Raw genomic sequence first — 12790 nt, forward strand, 5'->3', positions numbered from 1 at the left:
GTTACAAAATGCAGTATTTTTTACCACTGCCAGCACCTTCCACAAGTAGTAAGTAAGTATGTAATATAGTAAGTAAAAATATAATAAGTAAAAAAATATAGTATAATGTAATAAAGTAGTCGTTTCTGACACCCCTGACATAAAGTTACTAAACAGTAAATACATACTAGTAAATAAATACTTGTAAATACATAAAATAATAAATAAATGTCATCTAATAATTTAGTGGCATAACTGACTCATGTCTCTCTATATCAGAGGAGATGTGAATCTTTTCTCTCCCTCTCTTTTATTATTTGATTATTAAAGTAACTATCTGAGGTGGTGAATAATATCTCCAAAATAATATGTAGGACAGTTTCTTTAAAGTTCATACTCACAACCCCACCTTTCTTAATGGACAATGTTGCACATAATGTGCATGGGATGGAGATGTGTGTACTATCCAGATAACCAGATTTTCCTTGTGAGAGTAGATCCCTGTTCTAAAAGACTCAATTAAGCTGCCAAAAGGTTACTGTAGCACTGTAGAGATATGAAACATACCTAATTCAATTTTTTTGACAAATACTGCTTTATACAGTAGTATGGAGTCCTCTTCCTGGTTGTCTGATGCTGTGCTGCTGGAATATGTATGGGAATTGTGAAATAGCTATATGGGAAGAATCAATTATATGAGTAGTTCCTTATCTCCCATATATTCAATTCTTATTCAGTTTTCCTTCCAGTAGATATTCTTCAATTTTCACAATTCTCTAGAGGTATGTTATCAAGCTACTAGGAAGAAACCACTAGAATTGAGAGAGCAATGGAAAATAGGGTAGAAAACCATAAACAAAAGTAACATGAAAAGGACAACGGCAATTAAGGAATGTACAGGACAAGACTTACAGGAGGGTGTGAGAAAGTAATGTTAATGATACAATTAATATTTTGGGGAGGAACTTGAAGGTTTATCAAAAATTATCAAAGAACTATGGACTAGGTAGGTTTCATTTTGATCTATTTTATTGTTTGTATGTACAGCACTGTGTAAATGTACAACACTATATAAATTAAAGTATAATAATAATAATAATAATAATAATAATAATAAGGTAAAAGAGAGAAAAATGATTACATCCGTCACTGGTGGCTCTAGGTTTCAAAGTATTATTGGACTAAACAACAAGAATCAAACAACGTAAATGGTACCTTCCATACAACAGTTATACCTTCTGCGAGTTTTCATTCATATCTGCTAGATAAGCCTCTCCTAATCACCAGATTCTTACCGAAGAGCTAATGAACAAGCAGAAAGTGTGATCTCCAGCATGCCTAGGCCCAGCAACTGATGAAAGGTTCTCCTTCCATCCCATCTGCCACTGTTGTGGCCTCAGAGGGAGGGAAAAAGAAGTAGGCACAAAAGCAAAAGCATTTACATTTCTATACCACTAAATAGTGAACTCAGCACTCTCTAAGCAGTTTACAGTCTTGATTACAATTGCCCCCAACAAGCTGGGTATTCATTTTACTCAACTAAGAAAGGTCAACCTTGGAGCCCTGGGATCAAACTCACAATGTTGTGGCTTTAGTACTAGCATTTAACCACTGTGCCACCAGGGCACAGCTTTATTGTGCCTAGGCCCAGAGGCAAATTAAAGGCCCTCCCTCCATCCCACCTGCTGTTACTGTGGCCTTGGCATGAGAAAAGAGCCAGCAGCATTGGCTGGTTGTAATCCCCTCCCCTCACGGCCATCTCTTTTCTTTTCTTGCCATGTCTTCTTTAGATTGTAATCCGGCTGGCAGGAAGCTGTCAAATTGACAACCATAAATTGTTCATGTAAAATAAACACTGATGACAGTATATAAATAAATGTTCATACTCACCATAATCGTTTACTGTTTCTCTTTCACATCACCACTGTTGTTTGGGCGGGAACAAGAGGAGGATGGAAAAGTAGGTTGTGAAGTTGAAGAGCAGCAGCAGAGCCAGGGACTCTGGTCAGTTAACCAAAAACTGGGGTTTTGGTTATGAATAAGTTCCCAACCATGCCATCCATTGTGGTACCAATCCACAAGGCAGACAATATGTGAGAACTGACTAGGTAGCTGTAGATATGAAGGAATTCAATGCAGTTGATTGCATGGATTTTCAAACAAATAAGGGTTGGGGGGGGGGGGGTGGTACATTCTTCAGTCAGCCTGCTTGATTTCCATGCTGTCCTTTGAAGAAGCAATAGGCTTGCTTCTTCAGCCAGTACAGAAATGTAGAGAGCTGGTGCTGGTTGTTCCATGCCTCCTCATTCAATTCCATTGGCAAAAGATATTTTTATTTATTTATTATGGCATTTATGCCCTGCCCTTCAGCCCTAATGGCTATCATAGTGTGTGTATGGGCCTTCAAGATACCTGTTGACTTATGGCTGCCCCATGAATTTCACTCAGTTTTCTTGGGCAAACAGTACTCAAAAGTGGTTTTACCAGTTGCTTCCTCTGAAATATATCCTACAGCACATGATAATCATATTGAGAGCATATTGCTTCTTCAATGGACAGCATGGAAATTAAGCAGGCTGACTGAAGAATGTACCACCTCCCCCCCCCCCCCGCCATCCCTTATTTGTTTGAAAATCATTAGTGGTCTCTCATGCAAGAACAAATGAGGCTGATTCTGCTTAACTTCCAAGATCAGACAAGGGCTAACTTTTTTTAAATAGCCAACTAAAATACTAGTACTCTTTGTTTTTATTCTGGCTCCAGAGGTTTTTTTTAATCTTCTTTATTTCATATGCTGTGGAAATTAGAAGCGTGGCACAAATAATAATAAAGTGCAGACTAGTTACTTTTGTTGGGTTGTTTGCAAGGCTACCATAAGAGAACAGCCAAGTAGCACCCTTGGGAAAGAGAAAATAATAAATCTGAAAGTATGATGAAGAATGAAAACAAATGGATTTAGCCGATAGAATTTATTTAATGATGTTATTGCATTTTTTTTAAAAAAAAACTAAGATTGCTTTTTCTCTTTTAGAAAAAAATAAAAAGTAAACACCCTATGTGAAAGAAAAACACACCACAATCAGACAAAATAACAAAGACACAACAAAAAGGTGGCATCTGCATGTAAATAAAAAAAGGGGGAGGGTGTAGCAAAACCTAATTGAAGCTGTTCTCTGGGGTTAAAAACAAGAGCAAAAAGAACCCGAGATATTCTGATTTAGCCTGGAAAATGTGCACCTTCAACCCTGCATATAAATGCAGCAACGTGAGAGCAGTTCTGAAGGAGCGATCCATCCTAACCCTAACCCTAACCCTAACCCTAACCCTAACCCTAACCCTAATAGCAATAAAAATTATATTTGACACACAAAATATTATTTACACATGCAAAAATAAAATAAAATAAAAATAGTTTCCTAAACCTTTTGTACAGAAACATTTCCTAAAATGTTCACCAAAAGAAAAGAAAAATTGTAGAGAAAACTTGTTGTATAAAAACTGTATATAATCTGGCGTCATCACTTGCTCTGGCTTGGAATGCTGACATTTGTCGTCCAACACATCTGAAGGGTGCCAGATTGTGAAAAGCTGTTGCAGAAACTTTTCCCAAGGCTGCAAGCCTCCTTCCACAATGTCCTTATTTACTTTACATTAGGAACAATGCACACATTGCATTCAATGGCACTGTGCAGACTGTTCTTGAAGGGGCATCCTGCAGCTGCCTCTGTCTTCACTAGATCAGGGCCGCAGCAACCACACACGGCCCCTATCTGGCCTTTCCACAGAGCAAAAACAAGCCACAAAAAGCTACTCCTCTGCACCCTGGAAAGATGGCTGCAGCTTTACGAAGCTCCTTTGGTGCTGTGTCATCTAAACGTAGCGCCAGACGAGTGCTGTGAGGCCACGCACCATGTGGTTTGGTTTGCGGCATCATGCCAGCCTGGGGGCAGAGCTGCGGTGTGCATCACGTGGACGGCACACCCTGACTCCACTCCCAGGACGACCTTTCCCATCAGTCTGCACGGCCCCAATATTTGGCAGATCAGCAACATAGTGAGAGACTGTCTTGAGATTATTTTAGTTAATATCAAGGAACCATTACCCTTGCTCTTCGTTGACACTGCAGAAACTTTCACTCAGCCCTTCCCTCATTAGCAAACACAACTCTCGCTGCAATTACTCTTTTAATCAATAATACCAGATCTGAGGGATTGGTTTAAGGGTAATGACTCTTTTTGGGTTGTGGCTATGATGATGAGCTCAAAGTTTACTATTCAGTCAAATTGGCTAAAACACCTCACCAATCCTCCCTGCTTCTCCATTCCACCTTTATCTCTGCAAACATGCAGCTCTTCCACACTGCACAAATAATGCAGTTTGACACCACTAACTATCAGGCTCTCACATATGAAATCCTGGGGTTTGTAGTTTGGGGAAACATTCTGGTCTGTCAGAGAGGTCTGATGCCATGCCAAACTACAAATCCAAATACATCATCCCTAATTTTGGCTGTTATTTAGGGCCATCTTTTTTAATCCAACGGCCTGAACAGACTGTCTCTTTCAGCGCCAGATCAAGGCCACAGCAAGTACAAGCCGTGGCCCCAATCTGGCCTTTCCGTGACGCAAAAAGGACCTTCAAAAATGGCTCCTATTGTGCCACAGAAAGGGCGCCATTGTCACTGGCCCTGCAGCTTTTTGGCACTCCTTTGGCACTACATCATCTGGATGCATCAACAGATGAGCAGCGTGACACTACCCGCTGTGTTGTAGGGCGCGCACCATCACGCCAGCATGGAGGCAGAGTCAGGGCATACATCGTGCGGATGCCATGGCCCCACTCTGCTCCCATGACGGTCTTGATGTCGGTCTGTACAGCCTGCAACACTCTATCTTAATTCGACAAGACACTTTCCTAAACATCAGTAGGAATATGGTAGGCTTTGAAATTACAACATATACACAAAGTTAAACTATTTCCAGAAGTTCTGTTTTCCTTCTAATTATACAGTTCTTATCAGTAACAATTATCCAAATATTATTTGGTAGTTCAGGCTGTCTTGTTTTATCATCAAGGATATATAATTGGCATTTTGAGGGAAATCTGACTTCTAAGGAGAGAGAAAAGAAAGAAGAAAGAAACATAATCTACAATGCCATTTATGCCCACCCTGAAACTGGAGTAAGATTTTAATTTCAACAGACCAAAAAGGTCTCTCTCTTTTTTTCTTGCCCTAAAACTGGCTTGTTTCAAGATCTAAAGGGCAAACAGAAACATATGCAGAAAAAGAGAAGGGAAAAAGATGAGAGATTAATAAAAATGAGAGATTAAAGGGCAGTGAAAATGCATTTAGTTAAAGTGACTGGGTGATCCTTGTATTCAGAAAGGATTAAAGTGGGGTTTTGGTAGCAGCAAAGAAAATTAATATGTCTACTCTATAAAGTGTAGAGTTCACAGGAAGACTTTCTCAACATTTTAAAAAAAAAACATGCCATTTTCCTCATGAGTTGATCTACCCTGGGTCATGATTGGGCTAAAGCATGAATAATGCATAAACACATATCTTCTTCTTGTTGGGTTGTTGTCTGCCATTAATGGCAGGCCAGTAAGCAATGAACCTCTCATATTTGGGGCTGGTAAAAGTGCTTGGGTTTAGTAATCATGAAATGCATTTATTTTTACCCACTTTACTTATTTAACAGATGCTTCCTCCTTTTAATGCACATGCACTATGCAGTATTACAATCAGAAGGTGCACATCAATAATGCAGTTTCCAGGTCTGACAGATTAACAAGCCCCTTTAGCTTTGTGGCTGCTTCTATCTACTTCGTTCAAATGCCTACATGTCAGCTGGACTCACATATAGTCAGCTGTCTTCCTCACTTTCATTTCTCCAGGTTATAATTGAAAATAATCATGGGAAACAACAAATAAATCTCAAAGACTGTCCTTCATGAATCCATGCTCTTCCCTAAGCCATTCTCTCTGCAGTTCAGCAGCAACACCCAAAAAAGTTCAGCTCAATACATACTGCTTCTCTCAGCAGATCTCAGCCTCTGGCCATGTCTGTCAGTCAGGGGAGCTTTTATATACAGAACCAAAAGTAATGTAAAAAGAATGGTTAACTCTAGTGATTGGGAAACCATTCCCTTTCTGGCTTGAAGGTAAAAGTCAAGTACAAATATAAATATCATTTAAGCCATGTGATGTATTGTATTGGATTTATTGCATTTTATTGATTGTAATTATATGTGTTTTTATCGGGTTGTAACCTCACCTCGATCCACAGGGAGAGGCGAGGAAATATAAATAAACCTATTATTATTATTATTATTATTATTATTATTATTATTATATGAAGTGATGCATCATAAACTGTATTATGAGTGGAAGGGAAAACAGGATGGAGTGCTAATAGTCCTTTTCGCTTTTCCCTTCCTGTGGCCCTTTCCACTGGTATCAAATGGAAGGTTGTTTAAAACAAAATCTCTTGCTATTTACATGAACCTAGACACTTTAGAGTCATTAAGAAGAATGCATATTCCCTACAACTAACTAATACCATGCCCACCCCCCACCCCCCACCCCCACATTTTCTCTCTTCTAGAATTTTTATCAGTCCACACCATATGAGTAACACAGAAAAGCCCAATGAAACTGGGACATTAAACTTTGTTCTCCTGAAAACCTCAAAAAATATTGACATTAAAAATGGTCTAGGCATTTAAACATGGTTTATAACAGGTAGAAATTATTTAAAGGTTGCTGCAACCTGCAGTGCAACACCATCATCTAGATGTTATGGGATTGTAACCTGATCGATGTCTTCCTTTCCTCCATTTCATGCAATGTCTTTTACCTTGTTTCCTCTCTTTCAGCTCTCCACCCTTGCTTCACTCTGTGCTGTTGTGATGCTTTCAAAAGAGGACAGGCAAGCAAGTAGGTGACATATGCAGTACAAAAGTTTCCCAAAACAAAGAGAGGGAGGAAAGTGATAAAAATAAAATGAGAGGAAGAGGTAGAAAGGCAGTGCTGGAGGAAAGACAAGATGGGATGGAGTGATGGTGGCAATAATGGGCCTGGATCTTTTTCTCTCATATCATTTAGTGGAAGAACCTTAGGTGCCCTTCAAAAAATGGAACTCAGTGTGTGTGTAACCTCCAGACTCCATAGAAATATAATACTAATCTTTGTACTAGAGTTTTCAGCCTCCTTTGTTGAATCCCTGCTCCTTCACTCCAATGGTTCCATTGTATTATGCAAAATAGAAATAAGTCAGACTTTATTTCAAAACGTAAATGTTCTGGACAGCTATAACACTGACCCAGGGAACATGGAATTGGAGGTGAGAAAGGTTATGCTGCAAATGTCAGTCATAGTTCTAAGACATTGTCCATTGGCTCTGGGAGGGGCAGACTTGTAAAATAATTGGGAAGAAGAGTGATGACATATTTTTCCCCATAGCACAACTCCTATAAGACCAAAAGACTTGAACATTAGAAGTCTAGGCCAGATGATGATTTAAATAGGCACTGGGTAACCCATATAGAAACTTGGTGAAACCTAGCCAAACAAGTGATAGGGCAAACTTAGGCACAAAGTAGATGGCTGTGAGGCTGCTCCACCTGCAATCACCCCACAGTTGGCTAGGGACCATATCAAGGCAGGCCGCCCGTATGCAGCAGATTTTTGCCACTATTTTACCTCCCGGGTTTGGGCCATGTTAGGCAACCTCAGAGCAGCTTCCAGCCACTACAGAAACATGAGTCATCTGCACACCACATCCCTGAAGTGGCCAGAAACCACTCCTTTTGGCCCTTCTGTTTCAGGCCACAGCATTAGTATTCATATTATTTCACTTTTCTGCCATCCCTGGAACTCAAATAATCCTTCAAAAGCTGAAACAAATTTGGGTAAAAAGTTAAATATAATTAAACTAGTAATTAGGTTCAAAGGATTTTAGTGGCATAATGAAATAGAAATTAAAATAAATATAGGAAATACATAACATTATTAAAGGCCCTTTCCTATCAGCAGTCAGTTTGTCAGAACAAATCCTTGCATGTCAGTGAAGCAGGTGACAATCTAATATGCTATTGGCCAGAGAAATTCTGCATAGGATGTAATGTCAGAAGGGTCCTTTGGCCTGCCAAATGCTCCCTCAATCTGTAATGCAGCATTCCCCAAAATGAAGTTTTTCAGATGTATCGTACTGCAAATCCTATGATGCCCAAGGTGCCTAGGATAATGAAAGCAGCAGTCCAATACATTGGGAAGGTACCTGCTTGGGGTGGACAGCCCTAATCAGTCATTACAGGATCTATTTGAGGAGAGAGTTCCAAAAGCATCGTAACTCTATAGGAAACACTGAGCTGCAGGCAAGCCCCATGGCTGGAATACCTGCTGCAAAAGATTACTTCAACAAATTGAAATATACAAGCAACAGAGCTCGTCCTCTAGCTGCTGCTGTGAAGGAGTGAAAGAGTTTACTGCTGAGGCAAATGTATAAAATGAACAACAGATTCTTAGTTACAGTAGTCTGAGGAGCAAGAAATTGCTTGCAACAATCCTGTGTCCCAGATATTGTAACTTGATGGAGCCTGCAAATATTTCCAACATGAATATTAGATGAGAAATCTAAGATGTGATACCAAATGTTCCTTACAAGATAAAATGAGATAAATTTGGAGGCTCCCAATGTATCTTAGAAGGTACAATGGTCCCTTCTTTTATGCAGGGGATTCGTTCCTGACCAACCTCCCCCGCGTAAAATAAATTGTGCATATGCTTAAGCCCCATTAGAAGTAATGGGCTCATGCTTGCGGCGGCACAGCAGCATAGCAGTGCAGCAGCACGTGTGCCATGGGTGCACACACCATTCTTCCTCCCAGCGCATGGTGAAAGCAGCGCTAGAAGAAGTGGCGCCATGTGCTGGAAGGAACAATGGTGTGCACCCCCGTGGCACGCGCACCACCACACCGCTATGCCACTGCACCGCCACAAGCATGAGCCCTATTACTTCTAATGGGGCTTAAGCATACACACAATTTCTGACCACGTATGATGCGGGTGCACTGTAGATTAATACAACTCCCTATTTCTTCCAAAAGGCAGACATTTAGGGAGCAACAGTGGCATTTATCTGGGTGATGGTCGTGGTGTCACCCGGTGAAGCCCACACCCCCTATGCTTCTGAGTTACACTTCTGTCACAAGGTCAGCACAGGGAAAAGGCTTCTCAGTCATGCTTAGCCAGCTGGTTGCTGCTCCAAGGGTGACCAGGTGGCAAAGGGAACAGTGACTGAGATTGCTCACTTTCAATCTGCAATAGAACAGTACAAGATATCAAGAAATGTGCCTTTCTTTGGAGAGGTTATCTAGTGCTAGGATTATCACTGAAGAGGAAAGTTTGGGGATTAGTGACCTAGACTCATTCTTCTTTTAAAGAACAAACTGAAAATAATAATTTAGATCATGATTTTAATATATTTTAATGTATTTAATTTAACTGTATTCTGATTAATTTAACTGTATTTAGTTAAGGTAAGGGGATGAATTTTTAGTTGTGTATGTGTTGTGTGATTGTTTATGCATTTTTGTAAACGGCCTTGATCTGTTGGAAAGGCAGTATATAAATAAAATTTATTATTATTATTATTATTATTATTATTATTATTATTATTATTTTATCAAAACAAACAAACTAAAAACACTTAATAATCTGAGAATGAATACCTATTAAGCTATCCTTAACTCATCTATTATTGATGTCAGGGGATGAGGACTAAAAAAAAAAAGAGAGAGAGAGACTTGCACAGCATTCTAATACGTTCTGTTAATTCACAATACTGGAAGATGTCCAATTATGATTGAAACATGTCTTTCATTGTACAAATGTGAAAGACTCCTGAAATCAAGGTTAGTCTTTTTAAAGCTTGTTATGCATCTTGCTAATTTGAGCTATACTCTGTGACTCATTAATTGCTTATCAGACTGTCATGTACTTGGATAAAATAACTTGCAAATGAGCTCACAAACACTTAAAGTTTATCAGCTATCTAGCAAAATGTCAATCATTATTACAAGAAGGGCAAAGCAGGGACAAACAAATCTGTTAGCTTTGCTTTCTCTCACACTGAGATTTTTTTAAACCTCAATTTTTCTCTCTCCTATACATGAGAAATTTGTGAAATTTCTTGGTAAATTCTTTTTTTAAAAAAAAAAATATCCTGAAACATATTGTTCCTCCAAGTTTGAACTGGTCAAATTGAATATGGTCATTTCCAGTATGATGAGAAGTGTACTTACCTGGCCCTTTTACATTTTACCACCATAACAATTTTAAAAAATGAGTTCAAAAAATGAGAATGTAGGATGCTACTTTTCTCTTCTATTGCAAATATGTGCCACTTGAAATTAAACTTGGAATTAAACCCATTTACAATCCATCAGGGTATACGTAGAAATGGGAACTAGCCATGAAATCAGAAGTAACCATCAAATGGGAATTAGCTATTAAAGGAGTAAGAGAGCTTTGGGAAAAGATACTTTTTTGGATGACAATTGCTGACCAACTCATAAAATAACGAGACCAGACACAGAGAACTGGGTTATAAAATGGGCAACTTTATTAAAATTCAACCTATTTAACTTTATTTCTTGAGAACTGCAAGCCCAGGGGGGAGAACCTTGTGTAGGAACAGCTGGCGGGTGGTCTGCTCCAAGACCAATTCCCCAGCTTCCAAAAAGGGCGAAAACAGCCCCAAGGGCAATCCATAATTTGGGTTGCCCCTGGCCGGCCCTCATCCGGAAGGCCAACTCAAGACTTCCCCACTTAACTCTCAAGTCTTTGAATCTCAAGCCAGCTCCAAGGCAAGTCTCTTTCTCTTCATGTTTAACCTCAAGACATAAACCTCCATTCCAGAGACCCACTTTCACCCTTTAGGAGGGTGCCGAGGTGCTCACCGAACCGACTATCTCCCCTGCCTATGCATGAGGCCTATTTATGGCCACACCCCAAGCCAATCGTCCAATTCCCCATCCAACAGTGTAGGGTAGGCAAAAAACCCTTGGGAAAACAAGGGCAAAAATGCCTACCCGGCTCCAAAGCAACCAGAATAAATCTTACACTGTCATCAAGGTGGGAGGGTGGGCCAGCTCTTTTGAACTGACAGGGAAGCAAGGGCAGGAGAGCCTTAAATAGGCTTAGCCCCGCCCCCGTCTAACGGCCCACAAAAGTGCGCCGTTTTGTTTGAAATAACTGGTCTCTCCAATGAGAGGCCAGCAAAACCTTCTCGCTGAGCCAATGGGCTCCGAGAAGCATTCCCAGAATCCACAAGCTCCAACAAAGCTCATGACAATAATGCTTGCTTCTTATATTGCTGCTTATCACTTCTGGTATGGCAAAAGAGTGAGAGCCAGTGTGGTATAGTTGTTATAAGCATTGGACTATGATTATAGAAACCCGGGTTTGAATCCTGGTCAGTCACGTAAACCCACTGGGTGTCCTTGGGCAAGTCACACTGTCTCAACCTCAGAGGATGGCAATGGCAAACCCCCCTCTGAAGAAATTTGTCAAGAAAATGTTGTGATAGGGTATCCTTAGGGTCACCATAAGTTTTAAATGACTGAAAGGCACAGAACAACAACAACGAGAACATAAGTCACTGTCCTTGCTTGCAACAATAAATGAATGATCTATCAATCTCACTTCTGCTCAGTTCCCATTTTTCCCAACATTCAGGCAAATCCATTTTTGTCCTTACATCAGACAACTAACCACCCAGTTTTTCCCTCCCAATGGTCTAAGAGCAGAATGACTCTGAGCTTACTGATGTCTTTATTATAACACCTAAATTATATTTATTTATTTATAAATGTACCAACGGACAATGAAAAATTTATTTCGGCTTCTCCATTGTAGGAATTTATCAAAATTTACAAACCTCTTTATATTTGGAATGGAATGAACTTCAGGTATGGTTTTTTTTTTTAAATGAATATTGAAGAACCACACCTGAGAGATCTTACATCCTAAGAGTGCCTGACTCATCAAAATAGTGATATTTTGAAAAACTACTACTGTAAATTTACAGCGCTTTATAAATAAAGGTTAATAATAATAATAATAATAATAATAATAACCATGTTCCTTGAGCATTGAGAAACCTTGATGAAAAGTATTCTTGACTGAAAAGAATCTTTGCAGTTCAAAGTTATTCTGCACAAAATTCACATGTGGTATTTTTGGTCAGACAATAGAAAGAGGAAACAGAAAACATTTTCTGCACAGGAAATATCATTTTTCTGTGCAGACATAATGTTTTCTGTGCAAAAAATGTTACTTTCTCCAGGAAACAATGGCCCAGTACACACTGGCCTAGTGGCACGTCTTGATGAAGTGCTAGGGTTGCCTCGGGGCATCACTTACAGATGCCCCGCAAACCTAGCACGTCTTCTGTATGTCAAAATGGTAGCGTCCTGTACAGATGGGTGCCAACATTTTTATGCAATAGACACCTAGCGTCCGCACGTCATGTCACCATAATGTCACCATTTTTTGTGGGTTCTTTTTGCTCCATGAGGAAGCCGCGTGGTGCAAATCAGGCACTGGCACACTGCCCTTTTTGGGTGGTCTGTACTGGACCAATAATTTATAAATGCTGCATAGAATGAATCATGAACTGCATGGTTTTCAAAGACTTTCTCACAGTGAGAAAATAAGTTATTAAGAAATGTTGCTTAATTTGAGAATGGAATTAGCAAAAAATTATATTGTTGCTTGAATTTCCTGCATATCTACTACATTAGT

At 39.6% G+C, this 12790-nt stretch overlaps 1 protein-coding gene across 2 annotated transcripts in view; it reads right to left on the reverse strand.

The window, feature by feature from the left end:
- CDH12 (cadherin 12) overlaps positions 1-12790 on the reverse strand; it is a 330249-nt gene that overhangs the window by 217875 nt on the left and 99584 nt on the right. Inside the window, exon 1 of one of the 2 annotated variants that reach the window (XM_089516582.1) lies at positions 547-611. The exons of the other annotated variant lie outside the window; for it this stretch is intronic. The gene's annotated coding sequence lies outside the window, so the exon portion shown is untranslated. Of the gene's footprint in view, positions 1-546; positions 612-12790 lie in introns of those variants that run through there. 2 annotated transcript variants of the gene reach the window in all.

This window comes from Sceloporus occidentalis, unplaced genomic scaffold (genome assembly GCF_023333645.1).
Source record: "Sceloporus occidentalis isolate IW3139 unplaced genomic scaffold, rSceOcc1.0.p SCAF_3, whole genome shotgun sequence".
NCBI classification, from domain to species: domain Eukaryota; kingdom Metazoa; phylum Chordata; class Lepidosauria; order Squamata; family Phrynosomatidae; genus Sceloporus; species Sceloporus occidentalis.